This window comes from Pristiophorus japonicus, chromosome 14, assembly GCF_044704955.1.
Source record: "Pristiophorus japonicus isolate sPriJap1 chromosome 14, sPriJap1.hap1, whole genome shotgun sequence".
In the NCBI taxonomy this organism is placed as follows: domain Eukaryota; kingdom Metazoa; phylum Chordata; class Chondrichthyes; family Pristiophoridae; genus Pristiophorus; species Pristiophorus japonicus.
Genome location: NC_091990.1, coordinates 66,898,889 through 66,921,435, shown reverse-complemented (window position 1 = coordinate 66,921,435; position 22,547 = coordinate 66,898,889). Strand labels below are relative to the sequence as shown.

At 55.1% G+C, this 22,547-nt stretch overlaps 1 long non-coding RNA gene across 1 annotated transcript; it reads right to left on the bottom strand.

Annotated features, from left to right (window-relative positions):
- Positions 1–875: 875 nt before the first annotated feature.
- LOC139279936 (uncharacterized) lies at positions 876–8,505 on the bottom strand. Its single transcript, XR_011596555.1, has 2 exons — positions 6,641–8,505; positions 876–2,273 (listed from the first exon to the last, which is right to left on the bottom strand). It is a non-coding gene; the product is annotated as an uncharacterized lncRNA (long non-coding RNA).
- Between the last annotated feature and the right edge of the window lie 14,042 nt (positions 8,506–22,547).

Below are 22,547 nucleotides of genomic sequence, written 5' to 3'. Positions count from 1 at the left end.
TGCACCCTGTGCCCATTGAATCCTGGGCCATTGCACCCTGGGCCCATTGCACCTTGGGCCCATTGCACCCTGGGCCGATTGCACCCTGAGCCCATTGCACCCTGTGCCCATTGAATCCTGGGCCCATTGCACCCTGGCCCCATTGAACCTTGGACCCATTGAACCCTGGGCCATTGCACCCTGTGCCCATTGAACCTTGGGCCATTGCACCCTGGGCCCATTGAACCCTGGGCCCATTGCACCCTGGGACCGTTGCACCCTGGGCCCGTTACACCCTGATCCCATTGCACCCTGGGCCCATTGAACCCTGGGCCATTGCACCCTGAGCCCAATGCACCTTGGGCCCATTGCACCCTGGTCCCATTGCACCCTGAGCCCATTGCACCCTGTGCCCATTGAATCCTGGGCCCATTGCACCCTGGGCCCATTGCACCATTGCACCCTGGGCCCATTGAACCCTGGGCCCATTGAATCCTGGACCATTGCACCCTGTGCCCATTGAATCCTGGGCCATTGCACCCTGGGCCCATTGCACCCTGGGCCCATTGCACCCTGAGCCCATTGCACCCTGGGCCCATTGAATCCTGGGCTCATTGCACCCTGAGCCCAATGCACCCTGGGCCCAATGCACCCTGTGCCCATTGAATCCTGGGCCATTGCATCTGGGCCATTGAACCGTGGGCCATTGCACCCTGGGCCATTGCACCCTGGGCCCATTGCACCCTGGGCACATTGAACCCTGAGCCCATTGCACCCTGGGCCCATTGAACCTTGGACCCATTGCACCCTGGGCCATTGAACCGTGGGCCATTGTGTTAATTCCTGGATTCTTTTACTTCAATCTGGTTCAGTAAAATTACTGAGTCGAATACCTCTTGTGCTTTGAACAAAGCAGTCTTTATTACCGGCCAGTAAGACCTATCAGACAGAAGATATACTCTCTGGATAGAGCGTACACACTCCCTACGGATAGGTGAAGTTACATCGTAAAGCGTTAACAGTTATACAGTTTTGAAATCAGATAACAAAATATAAATGGATTGACAGTCTAACTCAGTCACTCATTAGTCAATCTATATGAGATGTTCTTCTTGAAAGCTCAAGTATTGCCTCCAAATGTTTCAATCTAATGGTGTGACTATTTACTGAGACCTTGCAATTCTGCAGATGTATTTCATGTTACAATTATATATTATTGGCAGGATTAGTGACTTGAAACCTTGAGACAGATTGTTAGTTATGCTGATGTTGCACTATTTGCAATCTGACATTCTCCCAGCTATTCTTCCATGGCTTATACATTTTCATATATCCCGTTTACTTTACTGTCCTTAATTCCATATATTCCGTTCAGATATCCACATCCCCCCTTTTATCATTCTATGATAACATTTAGGATCATTCTATGAGTATTGCATTGTTGAGTAGTTCTCTAGTTTGTTGGATCATAACCCGGGAACCCTTGACCACAAGAGGGTCTGCTAACCTTGTCATTGCTTTACAGCAGAGGTTAAGGCAACCAACAATCAAACAGCAGGTAATTATTATGATGAGAACAATTGCGCCATGTATTAGATAGGATCTCCAAGATCCACCCAGAAACCAATCAAACCTGCTAAGTTCTTTTGCTGGTGTGGATAACTTTTTCACCTCCCTCCTTATGTGATCGGCAAGGTGGGTTATGTTTTCTGAACTATCAGGAATGTAAGTGCAACATTCTGATCCTATCAGGGCACACGTTCCCCCTTTCTCAGCTAACAAGTAATCGAGGGCCATTCGGTTTTGTAATGCTACGGTCCTTATCGCTACCATTTCAGCTGTGATGCCCTCCAGAGCCTCAGCAGTGCGGTTAGCTACCTGTTCCAATATCGTTTCTTTGAATCCATCTAACAGTCTCAGTTAGGGTCAGGGGAACGGTGCGCAAAGGAATTCCCCCTTTGGAATGTATAGGGATATGTGAACACACCCAGCATCTAGTGAAGTGCCCTTTTTCCGCATAAACGTAAGACATATACAAAAAGGTGTTTACATGGAGCTCTCGCCTTTGTCTTCCTTCCCGTGCACCAAAACTGTCATATATCAACACTATTATGCAGACCGTAGCATACAGACACAGTCTCATCTTATAAATAGTCCAATTATTTAGCTGATAAAAAGAGTTCTGTTTTCACGTTTCCCTTCAGGTTTCCGTCAGTGTATTTGGCTGTCTGACAGGTAAGAGTTCAAACTGATCCTCCTTCAACTGCCTTGTTCAGCTATAGGGAGGAGGAGATCTGGAACAGAAACAGGAATTAGACTAACCAGCAAAATTTGTTTAAATAGTGATGAGCTTGCAGTGGTGCAGGTGAACCCAGGCACTTTTCCCCTCAACCTTGGCTGCAGTGGGGGTAGTGAGTGACACCTAAAAAGGCCCCTCCCATTGTGGCTCTAATCCCTTCCGAATCCATACTTCCCTGGTGCCACGAGGGACAATTCGGGTAAAACTGGGAGGTCGAGATGAGCATCTTGAACCTGGTTGTGAACTAGTCGCAGAGCCTGAGTCAGAGAAAGAATATAGGTGGTCATCAGTCTAGCTGAGATCTCATATCTAGGAACAATTTCCCTCATTAACACCTTAACAACAGTCTGAGTCTTATTGTCCAGGTTAGGGTAGGCTTCAATCCATCTGCTAAACACATCTACTATTACTAACACATATCTGTAACACTGAACTTTTTGCAACTCAATGTAGTCCAACTAAAATGTCTCAAAGGGACCTTCGGGTAGGGGCGTTTTACCCCAATCACAGGGGACTCCCTTCCCTGGATTATGTTGCTGGCCAACCAGGCAACGACTACTGATGTTCTGGGTGAGCGCCTGGAGTTTAGGGTGCCACCAAGTAGCCAAAAGCGTATCACTTGTTGCCCTTGCTCCACAATGAGTAGCAAAATGCAGACATTCTATAACCCATGAGGCCAACTCGTCAGACATGCAAGTCTGTTCCGCGGGAGTGGTCCAGAGTTTAGAAACATTGTCATAAGTACATGCATAATATTTCCACAACAGTTTATCTTTTTCAGGAGCGTCCCCCTGTGCTTTTATAACATCTTGGATGGTTGGCATTGGTTTTTCCGAGGCTAACTTATCCTTTGCAGGATTTTTAATCTGACTCATAATTTTGGGCACTACCATCTGTTGGTCACGAGAGGCCTGTTTGGCCTCTTGGTACAATGGCAATGCGTTTGGGGAACATGAGGGCTTGCAACAAATCAGATACTAACTGTTTGAGATATCTCATTCCCTTGTGAGGTTAGGAATCCCCTATTTTTCCATAATTGTCCGAAATCATGCGCCACCCCAAAGGCATACCTAGAGTCGGTATAGATATTGACTTTGAGATCTTTGGCCAAGGTGCAGGCTCGGGTGAGGGCGAATAGTTCAGCTTGTTGAGCAGAATAGGCGGTTTCAAAGTGTCAGATTCCAAGACCTGATTCTCCTGGTTTACTATGGCGTATCCTGAGATTCGTGTATCTTCTGGATTAATAGAAGTACTTCCGTCAACATACATAAACAATCATGACTGGGTTCTTCCTCATCTTTGGTTGGCTCAGTAAGAATACAGTCTGGATCTTCCATTGGTACATCAACTAAATCTTCCCTGACTGATGTGGCCTCTTAAATTAAAGATAAACAATCATGACTGGGTTCTTCCTCATCTTGGGGTGGCTCAGTAAGAAAACAGGCCGGATTAATTGCAGTACAGTGCCGAAAAGTCAGTTTAGGATTGCCTGTGATTTCAGTGGGTTCTGTCGGATAGAGGGCCAGTCCACATTGCCCTGCACTGGGATCTCAATTAATGGGAGTATAACCCACTTGGGAGGGGTCCTCTGCCCACACATGAGGATCCACATAGTCAGGTATGTCCGAGCCAGTATGATGCCATAGAGTTGTTAATACTTTCTCGGGGTCCCCATTAAATTGGACTGTTCGGCCATGTTTTACGATTTGCACATCCCGGCTGGTAGGGTCAGCCTCATCTATGGCCTTGTGTACCATAACTCCCAAATCTTTAGCATGGTGAGGGGCTAATACTTCACAAGCAATATGCGGTGCCATTGTTAGGGGCTGTTTCCACAGATTCTTATCCACTTCCACAAAATCTGCCTCTCTTTCCAGTCCAGTCACTCTAGCCCTTAATAGAATTCCCTTCACTTCCCCTTCGTGATCCTGATAAAAGTTCTGCAGGTCCTGATTCTTTCCACTGGGATCGTATGCTAGGGTCACGTGACAGGGTGCCTGCGGCAGGTCCAGAGACCACCACTGAGGGGTTCTAGTGGTATAATACTGCCGCTTAAGGGTTTCCTGTTTTACAATAATCCCGTTATCTCCACACTCCAAATGCAACTGGAATTTGCAAAGGAGGTCTCTAGCCATCAAGTTACAGTCCAGATTGGTTGTGATAACAACTCGATGTTCCACCGATTCTTCCTGGTAACCCATTTTAACCGGTTCTGACACTGGGAATGTCGAGATTTGTCCCAGGAATCCTGAAAGTTCCTGTGTTTCAGTAGAAGCAGGGAGTTTAAGCTTTGATTGTACAGAAGACATGAAGGCTCCCGTATCTATCAAAAAGGGTTGCCACTCATTCAGAATGGGTTCGTCGTCCGGGGAGGATCCCTGCACAATCAAGCTGCGTAGTCAATCGGGGTACAATTGACCAAAGGGGTTGTTCTGGGAGAAGTTAGTGTAAGATCCTCCTCTCCCCCCTTGCCCCCCTGTTCTTCCTCCTCTTCCTTTTCCATGCTGACGGTAGGGGCAATTTTTATTCCAATGTCCTTCCTGCCCACAATTAAAACAGTCAATTCCTCTTACCCAGTCCCGGCCTCTTCCCATACCATGCCGGGGACAATAGGGAGGTTTATTAGCAGGGCTCGGGCCGTTTGGTTGTTTAGTATAACCGTATCCTTGCTTATCCATCCAATCCTGTATGCAACACTGCGGTTCTATTGATCCTTCCTCCCGAGATGGCTCTTCCTTTCTAGTCACGTATTCAGTTTTGACCCGGGTTGGGGGCGCACCTCCCCCCTCCCCTTTCTTTTTCTGCCAATAATATTTAACTGCCCTTTCCATCTGTCCGGATAGCGTGAGCAATCAAATAGTTGTTTGAAGATCACAGACATCTATAGAGAGGTGGTCTGCAGCTTGTTGTGCATCAGGGTTTGGCATTGGTCTGACAGGGAATTGGTGTCGGGACTTTGGGATCTTGGAAATCATTTCCAGGCCGGAGGATGTTTCAGAGCTGTCTGACTGCTTGACAGTTCTGCGTCTCGATCGGCGGGGGTGTTTGCTATGTCTTTCACAACTTGGACTGGTAGGTTGACTAGAAGATTTACGGGACTGTTTGTGATGTTGAGATATAGTTCTGCCCTTTCGAGTGTGAGATCTGGTCCTTTCGGCTGTATTGCTTGTAAACTGGGGATCCGAATCGCTATCAGAGGATGAGGAGTCAGTTTGGGTTTGTTGCTTTGGTGATATGTGGTTGTTCCTAACTCTTTTTACCGGAGTGTTAGGTGGAGGGTGTTGGGAAGAGGACTGGAGCAAGAGGCCAGGGGGTGCGGGAGGCGCCGTTGGGCGCTGAGTCAGTGGCCACTCATCAATTTCATCATCAGCCTCGGTTAACACAAAGCCAGCCATTTTAACTTGTAGTTGATCAATACCTTTCTCAGAGGTCCCAGAGGATCTCTTAGCAAGTTTCTCGTGCGCACATTCATTCTTTTTTTTAAAGACGTCTACAGTTTTAACATGTGTTCCCTCTGTCAATGCAAGTCCTAATTTAATAGCATTGTTTGCCAACTTGATAGAAGTGATGCATCTTTTAATTTCTGACAATAATGTCGCCAGGTTGCAATTAAAATTTTTTATCCCCTTTTCCTCGTCCCCTTCTCCAAATTAATCCCTGTGCTTTTTTTTTTACCTCTACGCTTCTAGTGTCACTGGTCATCCCCTAATAATTTGTTCAGGGCTCCTGATAATTTTCTAAAGTCTTCAGCTCTTTCAGGGAATTCCTCACATAACTTTTGTAGCGGACTACCCGCATCCGTGGTTTTATCTAACTGATTTCCCATTTTCACACTGCCCCTCGTATTACTGTGTCGCTACGCGTTCGTGTCGTCGTGCAATTTAAACAAACTTACAAATAGACACAGACTTTACAGAACTAACACGGACTTTAACTAACTCCAAATCTAACACTTACCCGCATCACCGCACGGTCCGCGTCGCCGCACGATCTTAATACTAAACTACCACGTCGCCTCGCAGTTCACGTCGCCCCGCAATCCGCGTTGCCTCGCAGTTCACGTCGCCTCGCAATCCGCGTTGCCTCGCAGTTCACGTCGCCGCGCAATCCGCGTCGACCCGTGGCTCGCGTCGCCGCGCGAGTTAAGATACTTTAACTTTACTTCAAACACTTACCCGCATCGCCGCACGGTCCGCATAGCCGCGCGATCTACAAAATAGACAAAGACTTCTAACACTTACCCGCATCACCGCACGGTCCGCATAGCCGCACGATCTACAAAATTACCCGCATCACCGCACGGTCCGCATAGCCGCGCGATCTTAATACTAAACTTAAAACTCTAAACACTTTAAGACTTACAGACTTACTGCCATTAGCACTGACTTTCGCGATTCGCGTTGCTGCGCCTCTGCGTCACTACGTGTCGGCGTCACTGCGCGTCTACGTCACTGCGCGTTGACGTCACTGCGCGTTCGCTTCACTGCGCGTTTACGTCACTGCGCGTTCGCTTCGGCCCTACTTTCCGAGTTGCTGCGGGGGTTTTTTTTAAATTCAATCAGAGCCTCGACGGGCCAAGTGATATACAAGGTCGACGTCGTACCTGAGTTGAACACCTATCTTCTATTTAAATCCCCATTTTATTCCCTGTGAGCCTAATTTTCTAATTTTGATTTCTTATGAGCCTCAATTAATTTCTTTTAGTCTCCAAATTTCCCGATCCTTTCGCGTTACTGCGCAGTTTAAATTCAATCAGTCAATGAAAGCCCTAATTTAATGGAGTTTTTCTGCCAACTGGACAGGAGTGATTTTATATTTTTCATAATTTAAAATCTCAGAACATTTTTTTCTTTCAGCACCTATTTAGTACGTTACTTTTTTTTATAACTAGAGAGAAGTCTGGCACGTAGGCTGTGGACTGCTTTTCGTTATCTCAATTGTTCCAGCCTCAAGGTCGTGTTATTTAATATAATTTTTTTTTAAAAAATCCTTTTGAATCCATCTCAGTTGTTTTGCTGTGCCTTCTCTGAATGTTTGCTTTCAACAAGTTTTTCTTTTTTTTTAACCACCGGGACCATGTAATTTTTTCTCTTTTTAACAAATCTATCCTTTGGGCATTTCCTGGCTCCGCAACTTATCATCCGAATATACGTAATTCAATAAGGTTCACACTCTTAAACTTCCCACATACAGGACAACACTACGAAGGGTTAAAACAAACTTTCATTCTGTTTGAGATAAAACAAACCACAACTCCCCGGCTTTTTTTTTTACAGTAAAAGTCACAGAAGCATTTCTCATTTAAACAGAAATTCATAAGAGTCTCTTTTCTTTCCTATTAAATTTTTTTGGATCCATGATTGATCATCTATCCCTATCTAGCTCTAACTATCTTTCCAAGTCGCCGCTTGGTTTGCATCATCGCACAATTTCCCTATCTCTATCCCTATTCTAAGTTTGAAAGGTATTCACCAGATTGTCCTGGATCTCGTTCAGACACTACCTGAGAACCAGCGAGTGGCTAAACTTTCCTCAGACTTTTGAAACCGGGGGAAACTGGAGCAGTATTGAAATCATACTCACTCCAGTGGCCATTTTCCCCTCGTCTCATCCAAGGCTAGTCTGGCTCTTAATTCGCAAGTTTTCGGCAGTCGTCCGTTGAGATCCCACTTCTGACACCAAATGTTAATTCCTGGATTCTTTTACTTCAATCTGGTTCAGTAAAATTACTGAGTCGAATACCTCTTGTGCTTTGAACAAAGCAGTCTTTATTACCGGCCAGTAAGACCTATCAGACAGAAGATATACTCTCTGGATAGAGCGTACACACTCCCTACGGATAGGTGAAGTTACATCGTAAAGCGTTAACAGTTATACAGTTTTGAAATCAGATAACAAAATATAAATGGATTGACAGTCTAACTCAGTCACTCATTAGTCAATCTATATGAGATGTTCTTCTTGAAAGCTCAAGTATTGCCTCCAAATGTTTCAATCTAATGGTGTGACTATTTACTGAGACCTTGCAATTCTGCAGATGTATTTCATGTTACAATTATATATTATTGGCAGGATTAGTGACTTGAAACCTTGAGACAGATTGTTAGTTATGCTGATGTTGCACTATTTGCAATCTGACATTCTCCCAGCTATTCTTCCATGGCTTATACATTTTCATATATCCCGTTTACTTTACTGTCCTTAATTCCATATATTCCGTTCAGATATCCACAATTGCACCCTGGGCACATTGCACCCTTAGCCCATTGAACCCTGGGCCCATTGAATCCTGGGCCATTGCACCCTGAGCCCATTGAACCCTGGCCCATTGCACCCTGGGCCCATTGAACCCTGGGCCATTGCACCCTGGCCCATTGAACCCTGTGCCCATTGCACCCTGGGCCATTGCACCCTGGGCCCATTGCACCCTGAGCCCATTGCACCCTGGGCTCATTGCACCCTGAGCCCAAAGCACCCTGGGCCCATTGCACCCTGGGCCCATTGAATCCTGGGCACATTGCACCCTGGGCCCATTGAACCCTGGACCCATTGCACCCTGGGCCATTGAACCGTGAGCCATTGCACCATGGGCCATTGCACCCTGGGCCCATTGAACCCTGGGCACATTGTACCCTGAGCCCATTGAACCCTGGGCCCATTGAACCCTGGGCCATTGCACCCTGGCCCATTGAACCCTGTGCCCATTGCACCCTGGGCCATTGCACCCTGGGCCCATTGCACCCTGAGCCCATTGCACCATGGGCCCATTGCACCCTGGGCCCATTGCACCCTGATCCCATTGCACCCTGGGCCCATTGAATCCTGGGCCCATTGCACCCTGGGCCCATTGAACCCTGGACCCATTGCACCCTGGGCCATTGCACCCTGTGCCCATTGAACCCTGGGCCATTGCACCCTGGGCCCATTGAACCCTGGACCCATTGCACACTGAGCCCATTGAACCCTGGGCCCATTGAATCCTGGACCATTGCACCCTGTGCCCATTGAATCCTGGGCCATTGCACCCTGGGCCCATTGCACCTTGGGCCCATTGCACCCTGGGCCGATTGCACCCTGAGCCCATTGCACCCTGTGCCCATTGAATCCTGGGCCCATTGCACCCTGGCCCCATTGAACCTTGGACCCATTGAACCCTGGGCCATTGCACCCTGTGCCCATTGAACCTTGGGCCATTGCACCCTGGGCCCATTGAACCCTGGGCCCATTGCACCCTGGGACCGTTGCACCCTGGGCCCGTTACACCCTGATCCCATTGCACCCTGGGCCCATTGAACCCTGGGCCATTGCACCCTGAGCCCAATGCACCTTGGGCCCATTGCACCCTGGTCCCATTGCACCCTGAGCCCATTGCACCCTGTGCCCATTGAATCCTGGGCCCATTGCACCCTGGGCCCATTGCACCATTGCACCCTGGGCCCATTGAACCCTGGGCCCATTGAATCCTGGACCATTGCACCCTGTGCCCATTGAATCCTGGGCCATTGCACCCTGGGCCCATTGCACCCTGGGCCCATTGCACCCTGAGCCCATTGCACCCTGGGCCCATTGAATCCTGGGCTCATTGCACCCTGAGCCCAATGCACCCTGGGCCCAATGCACCCTGTGCCCATTGAATCCTGGGCCATTGCATCTGGGCCATTGAACCGTGGGCCATTGCACCCTGGGCCATTGCACCCTGGGCCCATTGCACCCTGGGCACATTGAACCCTGAGCCCATTGCACCCTGGGCCCATTGAACCTTGGACCCATTGCACCCTGGGCCATTGAACCGTGGGCCATTGCACCCTGGGCACATTGCACCCTTAGCCCATTGAACCCTGGGCCCATTGAATCCTGGGCCATTGCACCCTGAGCCCATTGAACCCTGGCCCATTGCACCCTGGGCCCATTGAACCCTGGGCCATTGCACCCTGGCCCATTGAACCCTGTGCCCATTGCACCCTGGGCCATTGCACCCTGGGCCCATTGCACCCTGAGCCCATTGCACCCTGGGCTCATTGCACCCTGAGCCCAAAGCACCCTGGGCCCATTGCACCCTGGGCCCATTGAATCCTGGGCCCATTGCACCCTGGGCCCATTGAACCCTGGACCCATTGCACCCTGGGCCATTGAACCGTGAGCCATTGCACCATGGGCCATTGCACCCTGGGCCCATTGAACCCTGGGCACATTGTACCCTGAGCCCATTGAACCCTGGGCCCATTGAACCCTGGACCATTGCACCCTGTGCCCATTGCACCCTGGCCCCATTGAACCTTGGACCCATTGAACCCTGGGCCATTGCACCCTGTGCCCATTGAACCCTGGGCCATTGCACCCTGTGCCCATTGAACCCTGGGCCCATTGCACCTTGGGACCGTTGCACCCTGGGCCCGTTACACCCTGATCCCATTGCACCCTGGGCCCATTGAACCCTGGGCCATTGCACCCTGAGCCCAATGCACCTTGGGCCCATTGCACCCTGGGCCCATTGCACCCTGAGCCCATTGCACCCTGTGCCCATTGAATCCTGGGCCCATTGCACCCTGAGCCCATTGAATCCTGGACCATTGCACCCTGTGCCCATTGAATCCTGGGCCATTGCACCCTGGGCCCATTGCACCCTGGGCCCATTGCACCCTGAGCCCATTGCACCCTGGGCCCATTGAATCCTGGGCTCATTGCACCCTGAGCCCAATGCACCCTGGGCCCAATGCACCCTGTGCCCATTGAATCCTGGGCCATTGCATCTGGGCCATTGAACCGTGGGCCATTGCACCCTGGGCCCATTGCACCCTGGGCACATTGAACCCTGAGCCCATTGCACTCTGGGCCCATTGAACCTTGGACCCATTGCACCCTGGGCCATTGAACCGTGGGCCATTGCACCCTGGGCACATTGCACCCTTAGCCCATTGAACCCTGGGCCCATTGAATCCTGGGCCATTGCACCCTGAGCCCATTGAACCCTGGCCCATTGCACCCTGGGCCCATTGAACCCTGGGCCATTGCACCCTGGCCCATTGAACCCTGTGCCCATTGAATCCTGGGCCCATTGCACCCTGGGCCCATTGAACCCTGGACCCATTGCATCCTGGGCCCGTTGCACCCTGGGCCCATTGAACCCTGGCCCATTGCATCCTGGGCCCGTTGCACCCTGGGCCCGTTGCACCCTGATCCCATTGCACCCTGGCCCATTGCATCCTGGGTCCGTTGCACCCTGGGCCCGTTACCTCCTGATCCCATTGCACCCTGGGCCCATTGAACCCTGGGCCATTGCACCCTGGGCCCATTGCACCCTGAGCTCATTGCACCATGAGCCCATTGCACCCTGAGCCCATTGCACCCAGTGTTCATTGCACCCTGAGCCCAATGCACCTTGGGCCCAATGCACCCTGTGCCCATTGAATCCTGGGCCATTGCACCCTGAGCCCATTGAATCCTGGGCCCATTGCACCCTGGGCCCATTGAACCCTGGACCCATTGCATCTGGGCCATTGAAACGTGGGCCATTGCACCCTGGGCCATTGCACCCTGGGCCCATTGCACCCTGGGCACATTGCACCCTGAGCCCATTGAACCCTGGGCCCATTGAACCCTGGACCATTGCACCCTGTGCCCATTGAATCCTGGGCCATTGCACCCTGAGCCCATTGCAACCTGGGCCCAATGCACCCTGGGCCCATTGAACCCTGGGCCATTGCACCCTGGGCCCATTGAACCCTGGGCCCATTGAACCCTGGGCCATTGCACCCTGGGCCCTTTAAACCCTGGCCCATTGCATCCTGGGCCCGTTGCACCCTGGGCCCGTTGCACCCTGATCCCATTGCACCCTGGCCCATTGCATCCTGGGCCCGTTGCACCCTGGGCCCGTTACCTCCTGATCCCATTGCACCCTGGGCCATTGAACCCTGGGCCCATTGCACCCTGGGCCCATTGCACCCTGAGCCCATTGCACCCTGTGCCCATTGAATCCTGGGCCAATTGCACCCTGGGCCCATTGCACCCTGGGCCCAATGCACCCTGTGCCCATTGAATCCTGGGCCATTGCATCCGGGCCATTGAACCGTGGGCCATTGCACCCTGGGCCATTGCACCCTGGGCCCATTGCACCCTGGGCCCATTGAACCCTGGGCCATTGCACCCTGGGCCCATTGAACCCTGGGCCCATTGAACCCTGGGCCATTGCACCCTGGGCCCTTTAAACCCTGGCCCATTGCATCCTGGGCCCGTTGCACCCTGGGCCCGTTGCACCCTGATCCCATTGCACCCTGGCCCATTGCATCCTGGGTCCGTTGCACCCTGGGCCCGTTACCTCCTGATCCCATTGCACCCTGGGCCCATTGAACCCTGGGCCATTGCACCCTGGGCCCATTGCACCCTGAGCTCATTGCACCATGAGCCCATTGCACCCTGAGCCCATTGCACCCAGTGTTCATTGCACCCTGAGCCCAATGCACCTTGGGCCCAATGCACCCTGTGCCCATTGAATCCTGGGCCATTGCACCCTGAGCCCATTGAATCCTGGGCCCATTGCACCCTGGGCCCATTGAACCCTGGACCCATTGCATCTGGGCCATTGAAACGTGGGCCATTGCACCCTGGGCCATTGCACCCTGGGCCCATTGCACCCTGGGCACATTGCACCCTGAGCCCATTGAACCCTGGGCCCATTGAACCCTGGACCATTGCACCCTGTGCCCATTGAATCCTGGGCCATTGCACCCTGAGCCCATTGCAACCTGGGCCCAATGCACCCTGGGCCCATTGAACCCTGGGCCATTGCACCCTGGGCCCATTGAACCCTGGGCCCATTGAACCCTGGGCCATTGCACCCTGGGCCCTTTAAACCCTGGCCCATTGCATCCTGGGCCCGTTGCACCCTGGGCCCGTTGCACCCTGATCCCATTGCACCCTGGCCCATTGCATCCTGGGCCCGTTGCACCCTGGGCCCGTTACCTCCTGATCCCATTGCACCCTGAGCCCATTGCACCCTGTGCCCATTGAATCCTGGGCCCAATGCACCCTGTGCCCATTGAATCCTGGGCCATTGCATCTGGGCCATTGAACCGTGGGCCATTGCACCCTGGGCCATTGCACCCTGGGCCCATTGCACCCTGGGCACATTGAACCCTGAGCCCATTGCACCCTGGGCCCATTGAACCTTGGACCCATTGCACCCTGGGCCATTGAACCGTGGGCCATTGCACCCTGGGCACATTGCACCCTTAGCCCATTGAACCCTGGGCCCATTGAATCCTGGGCCATTGCACCCTGAGCCCATTGAACCCTGGCCCATTGCACCCTGGGCCCATTGAACCCTGGGCCATTGCACCCTGGCCCATTGAACCCTGTGCCCATTGCACCCTGGGCCATTGCACCCTGGGCCCATTGCACCCTGAGCCCATTGCACCCTGGGCTCATTGCACCCTGAGCCCAAAGCACCCTGGGCCCATTGCACCCTGGGCCCATTGAATCCTGGGCCCATTGCACCCTGGGCCCATTGAACCCTGGACCCATTGCACCCTGGGCCATTGAACCGTGAGCCATTGCACCATGGGCCATTGCACCCTGGGCCCATTGAACCCTGGGCACATTGTACCCTGAGCCCATTGAACCCTGGGCCCATTGAACCCTGGACCATTGCACCCTGTGCCCATTGCACCCTGGCCCCATTGAACCTTGGACCCATTGAACCCTGGGCCATTGCACCCTGTGCCCATTGAACCCTGGGCCATTGCACCCTGGGCCCATTGAACCCTGGGCCCATTGCACCTTGGGACCGTTGCACCCTGGGCCCGTTACACCCTGATCCCATTGCACCCTGGGCCCATTGAACCCTGGGCCATTGCACCCTGAGCCCAATGCACCTTGGGCCCATTGCACCCTGGGCCCATTGCACCCTGAGCCCATTGCACCCTGTGCCCATTGAATCCTGGGCTCATTGCACCCTGGGCCCATTGCACCCTGGGCCCATTGCACCCTGAGCCCATTGAATCCTGGACCATTGCACCCTGTGCCCATTGAATCCTGGGCCATTGCACCCTGGGCCCATTGCACCCTGGGCCCATTGCACCCTGAGCCCATTGCACCCTGGGCCCATTGAATCCTGGGCTCATTGCACCCTGAGCCCAATGCACCCTGGGCCCAATGCACCCTGTGCCCATTGAATCCTGGGCCATTGCATCTGGGCCATTGAACCGTGGGCCATTGCAACCTGGGCCCATTGCACCCTGGGCACATTGAACCCTGAGCCCATTGCACCCTGGGCCCATTGAACCTTGGACCCATTGCACCCTGGGCCATTGAACCGTTGGCCATTGCACCCTGGGCACATTGCACCCTTAGCCCATTGAACCCTGGGCCCATTGAATCCTGGGCCATTGCACCCTGAGCCCATTGAACCCTGGCCCATTGCACCCTGGGCCCATTGAACCCTGGGCCATTGCACCCTGGCCCATTGAACCCTGTGCCCATTGAATCCTGGGCCCATTGCACCCTGGGCCCATTGAACCCTGGACCCATTGCACCCTGGGCCATTGAACCGTGAGCCATTGCACCATGGGCCATTGCACCCTGGGCCCATTGAACCCTGGGCCATTGCACCCTGGGCCCATTGAACCCTGGGCCCATTGAACCCTGGGCCATTGCACCCTGGGCCCTTTAAACCCTGGCCCATTGCATCCTGGGCCCGTTGCACCCTGGGCCCGTTGCACCCTGATCCCATTGCACCCTGGCCCATTGCATCCTGGGTCCGTTGCACCCTGGGCCCGTTACCTCCTGATCCCATTGCACCCTGGGCCCATTGAACCCTGGGCCATTGCACCCTGGGCCCATTGCACCCTGAGCTCATTGCACCATGAGCCCATTGCACCCTGAGCCCATTGCACCCAGTGTTCATTGCACCCTGAGCCCAATGCACCTTGGGCCCAATGCACCCTGTGCCCATTGAATCCTGGGCCATTGCACCCTGAGCCCATTGAATCCTGGGCCCATTGCACCCTGGGCCCATTGAACCCTGGACCCATTGCATCTGGGCCATTGAAACGTGGGCCATTGCACCCTGGGCCATTGCACCCTGGGCCCATTGCACCCTGGGCACATTGCACCCTGAGCCCATTGAACCCTGGGCCCATTGAACCCTGGACCATTGCACCCTGTGCCCATTGAATCCTGGGCCATTGCACCCTGAGCCCATTGCAACCTGGGCCCAATGCACCCTGGGCCCATTGAACCCTGGGCCATTGCACCCTGGGCCCATTGAACCCTGGGCCCATTGAACCCTGGGCCATTGCACCCTGGGCCCTTTAAACCCTGGCCCATTGCATCCTGGGCCCGTTGCACCCTGGGCCCGTTGCACCCTGATCCCATTGCACCCTGGCCCATTGCATCCTGGGCCCGTTGCACCCTGGGCCCGTTACCTCCTGATCCCATTGCACCCTGGGCCCATTGAACCCTGGGCCATTGCACCCTGGGCCCATTGCACCCTGAGCTCATTGCACCATGAGCCCATTGCACCCTGAGCCCATTGCACCCAGTGTTCATTGCACCCTGAGCCCAATGCACCTTGGGCCCAATGCACCCTGTGCCCATTGAATCCTGGGCCATTGCACCCTGAGCCCATTGAATCCTGGGCCCATTGCACCCTGGGCCCATTGAACCCTGGACCCATTGCATCTGGGCCATTGAAACGTGGGCCATTGCACCCTGGGCCATTGCACCCTGGGCCCATTGCACCCTGGGCACATTGCACCCTGAGCCCATTGAACCCTGGGCCCATTGAACCCTGGACCATTGCACCCTGTGCCCATTGAATCCTGGGCCATTGCACCCTGAGCCCATTGAACCCTGGCCCATTGAACCCTGGACCATTGCACCATGGGCCCATTGCACCCTGGGCACATTACACCCTGATCCCAGTACACCCTGGGCCCATTGCACCCTGAGCGCAATGCACCCTGGGCCCATTGAACCCTGGGCCCATTGAACCCTGGGCCATTGCACCCTGTGCCCATTGAACCCTGGGCCATTGCACCCTGGGCCCATTGAACCCTGGGCCCATTGCACACTGAGCCCATTGAACCCTGGGCCCATGTGAATCCTGGACCATTGCACCCTGTGCCCATTGAATCCTGGGCCATTGCACCCTGGGCCCATTGCACCTTGGGCCCATTGCACCCTGGGCCCATTGCACCCTGAGCCCATTGCACCCTGTGCCCATTGAATCCTGGGCCCATTGCACCCTGGCCCCATTGAACCTTGGACCCATTGAACCCTGGGCCATTGCACCCTGTGCCCATTGAACCCTGGGCCATTGCACCCTGGGCCCATTGAACCCTGGGCCCATTGCACCCTGGGACCGTTGCACCTTGGCCCGTTACACCCTGATCCCATTGCACCCTGGGCCCATTGAACCCTGGGCCATTGCACCCTGAGCCCAATGCACCTTGGGCCCATTGCACCCTGGGCCCATTGCACCCTGAGCCCATTGCACCCTGTGCCCATTGAATCCTGGGCCCATTGCACCCTGGCCCCATTGAACCTTGGACCCATTGCACCCTGGGCCATTGAACCGTGGGCCATTGCACCCTGGGCCATTGCACCCTGGTCCCATTGCACCCTGGCCCCATTGAACCTTGGACCCATTGCACCCTGGGCCATTGAACCGTGGGCCATTGCACCCTGGGCCATTGCACCCTGGGCTATTGCACCCTGGGCCCATTGAACCCTGGCCAGTTGCATCCTGGGTCCGTTGCACCCTGGGCCCGTTGCACCCTGATCCCATTGCACCCTGGGCCCATTGAACCCTGGGCCATTGCACCATGGGCCCATTACACCCTGGGCCCATTGCACCCTGATCCCATTGCACCCTGAGCGCAATGCACCCTGGGCCCATTGAACCCTGGGCCATTGCACCCTGGGCCCACTGAACCCTGGGCCATTGCACCCTGGACCCGTTGCACCCTGGCCCGTTGCACCCTGATCCCATTGCACCCTGGGCCCATTGAACCCTGGGCCATTGCACCATGGGCCCATTGCACCCTGGGCCCATTACACCCTGATCCCATTACACCCTGGGCCCATTGCACCCTGAGCCCAATGCACCCTGGGCCCATTGAACCCTGGGGCATTGCACCCTGGGCCCATTGAACCCTGGGCCATTGCACCCTGGGCCCATTGAACCCTGGCCCATTGCATCCTGGGCCCGTTGCACCCTGGGCCCGTTGCACCCTGATCCCATTGCACCCTGGGCCCATTGAACCCTGAGCGCAATGCACCCTGGGCCCATTGAATCCTGGGCCATTGCACCCTGGGCCTATTGAACCTTGGGCCATTGCACTCTGGGCGCATTGAACCCTGGGCCATTGCACCCTGGGCCCATTGAACCCTGGCCCATTGCATCCTGGGCCCGTTGCACCCTGATCCCATTGCACCCTGGGCCCATTGAACCCTGGGCCATTGCACCATGGGCCCATTGCACCCTGGGCCCATTACACCCTGATCCCATTACACCCTGGGCCCATTGCACCCTGAGCGCAATGCACCCTGGGCCCATTGAACCCTGGGCCATTGCACCCTGAGCGCAATGCACCCTGGGCCCATTGAACCCTGAGCGCAAGGCACCCTGGGCCCATTGAATCCTGGGCCATTGCACCCTGGGCCTATTGAACCTTGGGCCATTGCACTCTGGGCGCATTGAACCCTGGGCCATTACACCCTGGGCCCATTGAACCCTGGCCCATTGCATCCTGGGCCCATTGCACCCTGGGCCCGTTGCACCCTGATCCCATTGCACCCTGGGCGCATTGAACCCTGGGCCATTGCACCCTGGGCCCATTGAACCCTGGCCCATTGCATCCTGATCCCATTGCACCCTGGGCCCATTGAACCCTGGGCCATTGCACCATGGGCCCATTGCACCCTGGGCCCATTACACCCTGATCCCATTACACCCTGGGCCCATTGCACCCTGAGCGCAATGCACCCTGGGCCCATTGAACCCTGAGCGTAATGCACCCTGGGCCCATTGAATCCTGGGCCCGTTGCACCCTGGGCCCGTTACCTCCTGATCCCATTGCACCCTGGGCCCATTGAACCCTGGGCCATTGCACCCTGGGCCCATTGCACCCTGAGCTCATTGCACCATGAGCCCATTGCACCCTGAGCCCATTGCACCCAGTGTTCATTGCACCCTGAGCCCAATGCACCTTGGGCCCAATGCACCCTGTGCCCATTGAATCCTGGGCCATTGCACCCTGAGCCCATTGAATCCTGGGCCCATTGCACCCTGGGCCCATTGAACCCTGGACCCATTGCATCTGGGCCATTGAAACGTGGGCCATTGCACCCTGGGCCATTGCACCCTGGGCCCATTGCACCCTGGGCACATTGCACCCTGAGCCCATTGAACCCTGGGCCCATTGAACCCTGGACCATTGCACCCTGTGCCCATTGAATCCTGGGCCATTGCACCCTGAGCCCATTGAACCCTGGCCCATTGAACCCTGGACCATTGCACCATGGGCCCATTGCACCCTGGGCACATTACACCCTGATCCCAGTACACCCTGGGCCCATTGCACCCTGAGCGCAATGCACCCTGGGCCCATTGAACCCTGGGCCCATTGAACCCTGGGCCATTGCACCCTGTGCCCATTGAACCCTGGGCCATTGCACCCTGGGCCCATTGAACCCTGGGCCCATTGCACACTGAGCCCATTGAACCCTGGGCCCATGTGAATCCTGGACCATTGCACCCTGTGCCCATTGAATCCTGGGCCATTGCACCCTGGGCCCATTGCACCTTGGGCCCATTGCACCCTGGGCCCATTGCACCCTGAGCCCATTGCACCCTGTGCCCATTGAATCCTGGGCCCATTGCACCCTGGCCCCATTGAACCTTGGACCCATTGAACCCTGGGCCATTGCACCCTGTGCCCATTGAACCCTGGGCCATTGCACCCTGGGCCCATTGCACCCTGGGACCGTTGCACCTTGGCCCGTTACACCCTGATCCCATTGCACCCTGGGCCCATTGAACCCTGGGCCATTGCACCCTGAGCCCAATGCACCTTGGGCCCATTGCACCCTGGGCCCATTGCACCCTGAGCCCATTGCACCCTGTGCCCATTGAATCCTGGGCCCATTGCACCCTGGCCCCATTGAACCTTGGACCCATTGCACCCTGGGCCATTGAACCGTGGGCCATTGCACCCTGGGCCATTGCACCCTGGTCCCATTGCACCCTGGCCCCATTGAACCTTGGACCCATTGCACCCTGGGCCATTGAACCGTGGGCCATTGCACCCTGGGCCATTGCACCCTGGGCTATTGCACCCTGGGCCCATTGAACCCTGGCCAGTTGCATCCTGGGTCCGTTGCACCCTGGGCCCGTTGCACCCTGATCCCATTGCACCCTGGGCCCATTGAACCCTGGGCCATTGCACCATGGGCCCATTACACCCTGGGCCCATTGCACCCTGATCCCATTGCACCCTGAGCGCAATGCACCCTGGGCCCATTGAACCCTGGGCCATTGCACCCTGGGCCCACTGAACCCTGGGCCATTGCACCCTGGACCCGTTGCACCCTGGCCCGTTGCACCCTGATCCCATTGCACCCTGGGCCCATTGAACCCTGGGCCATTGCACCATGGGCCCATTGCACCCTGGGCCCATTACACCCTGATCCCATTACACCCTGGGCCCATTGCACCCTGAGCCCAATGCACCCTGGGCCCATTGAACCCTGGGGCATTGCACCCTGGGCCCATTGAACCCTGGGCCATTGCACCCTGGGCCCATTGAACCCTGGCCCATTGCATCCTGGGCCCGTTGCACCCTGGGCCCGTTGCACCCTGATCCCATTGCACCCTGGGCCCATTGAACCCTGAGCGCAATGCACCCTGGGCCCATTGAATCCTGGGCCATTGCACCCTGGGCCTATTGAACCTTGGGCCATTGCACTCTGGGCGCATTGAACGCTGGGCCATTGCACCCTGGGCCCATTGAACCCTGGCCCATTGCATCCTGGGCCCGTTGCACCCTGATCCCATTGCACCCTGGGCCCATTGAACCCTGGGCCATTGCACCATGGGCCCATTGCACCCTGGGCCCATTACACCCTGATCCCATTACACCCTGGGCCCATTGCACCCTGAGCGCAATGCACCCTGGGCCCATTGAACCCTGGGCCATTGCACCCTGAGCGCAATGCACCCTGGGCCCATTGAACCCTGAGCGCAATGCACCCTGGGCCCATTGAATCCTGGGCCATTGCACCCTGGGCCTATTGAACCTTGGGCCATTGCACTCTGGGCGCATTGAACCCTGGGCCATTACACCCTGGGCCCATTGAACCCTGGCCCATTGCATCCTGGGCCCATTGCACCCTGGGCCCGTTGCACCCTGATCCCATTGCACCCTGGGCGCATTGAACCCTGGGCCATTGCACCCTGGGCCCATTGAACCCTGGCCCATTGCATCCTGATCCCATTGCACCCTGGGCCCATTGAACCCTGGGCCATTGCACCATGGGCCCATTGCACCCTGGGCCCATTACACCCTGATCCCATTACACCCTGGGCCCATTGCACCCTGAGCGCAATGCACCCTGGGCCCATTGAACCCTGAGCGCAATGCACCCTGGGCCCATTGAATCCTGGGCCATTGCACCCTGGGCCTATTGAACCTTGGGCCATTGCACTCTGGGCGCATTGAACCCTGGGCCATTGCACCCTGGGCCCGTTGCACCCTGATCCCATTGCACCCTGGGCCCATTGAACCCTGGGCCATTGCACCATGGGCCCATTGCACCCTGGGCCCATTACACCCTGATCCCATTACACCCTGGGCCCATTGCACCCTGAGCGCAATGCACCCTGGGCTCATTGAACCCTGGGCCATTGCACCCTGGGCCTATTGAACCCTGGGCCATTGCACTCTGGGCGCATTGAACCCTGGGCCATTGCACCCTGGGCCTATTGAACCCTGGCCAGTTGCATCCTGGGCCCGTTGCACCCTGGGCCTGTTGCACCCTGGACCCGTTGCACCCTGAAAGTATTGCATTCCGCTCGCTTCCTGTAGCTGCTGATTCCACTCATCCTTTACTGGTCTGGGTTGGACCAGCTCCTCACCTGCCGACAGCTGTTCCTCAGACCAGCTCCCTCATCTGCACTGAACCTATAGATTTACCGCCCACTCTTCCCTGAGCTTCACTGCGCTCTGTCCCTGGGTTTTACTCCCACTGCCCCTCGCTTCTCTGCTGGGATACTGAATCTGCTGTGTGCATTACTCACACCGAAGCCACTATACACCTCTGCTAGACTTCTGGATCAATCTCTGGTGCCTCATGGTCAACTCTCCACTCTTCCTGTTCTCTCTGTTTACACTGGGAAACCTCCAGCAGTGCACCCACTGATACTCTGCCCCACGAACTGCTCCTGGCTTCATTCCCTCTCCTCAACTGTCTCTGAACCTGGACATTGGTTTGTCAATGCTCCAAGCTAACTTCATCCCACCACGGGATCTCAGACTTTAACTTTGGCCTCTCTCACATTGTCTCGTCCTTGTCCTCTATTTATGAGGACATGTCTCTTCCAATCTCTGCTATGCCTCTTTAACATGAATTGCCTATGTGTCCATTTGTGTGTGAATTTGACTGCTGGACCAAACCCAAGCCCATTACTTCTATTTCACTTTTATTTTATTTTCTTGACCGCTCTTGGTCCCTTCTCTCCTGTCTCCTCTCCTTCCTGTCATCCAGCCAAGCCACCTTTTATTTCTCCCCTCTCAGACACTTTGCCTCTCCCCCAGTACCTACCTCAACCCATCACTATTCCTCTATCTTACTATACTCTTGTTACTATCCCAGGTTTGAATTTAAATTGAACAAGTCAACCATTCACCTCTGTGCCTGTCTTGGCATTTCCTGAAGGGCCCATCAAAGCCCCCATCATTCCTTCTCTATGAGCAGCAATCCGACAGCCACATCCTCCTCTCTAGCGGACCTTCCTGCTCAGAGCGCCTGCTGGGAGCTAATCTCACCAACCTCCTTCCCATCCTACTCACGCCTACTGCTGCCCCCTTGGACTTTGTCCCTCTCCATATTTCTCTCCAGACTATCCATTCACTCACGAAAAAGACCCTTGCCATCCAAAGGCTTATTGTGGATGATTGCATCGACATTCTGGCTTTGACTGAAACTTAACTGACAGATGGCAACAATTTGCCCTTTACTGAAGCTTCCCCGACTGGCTATATATTCCATC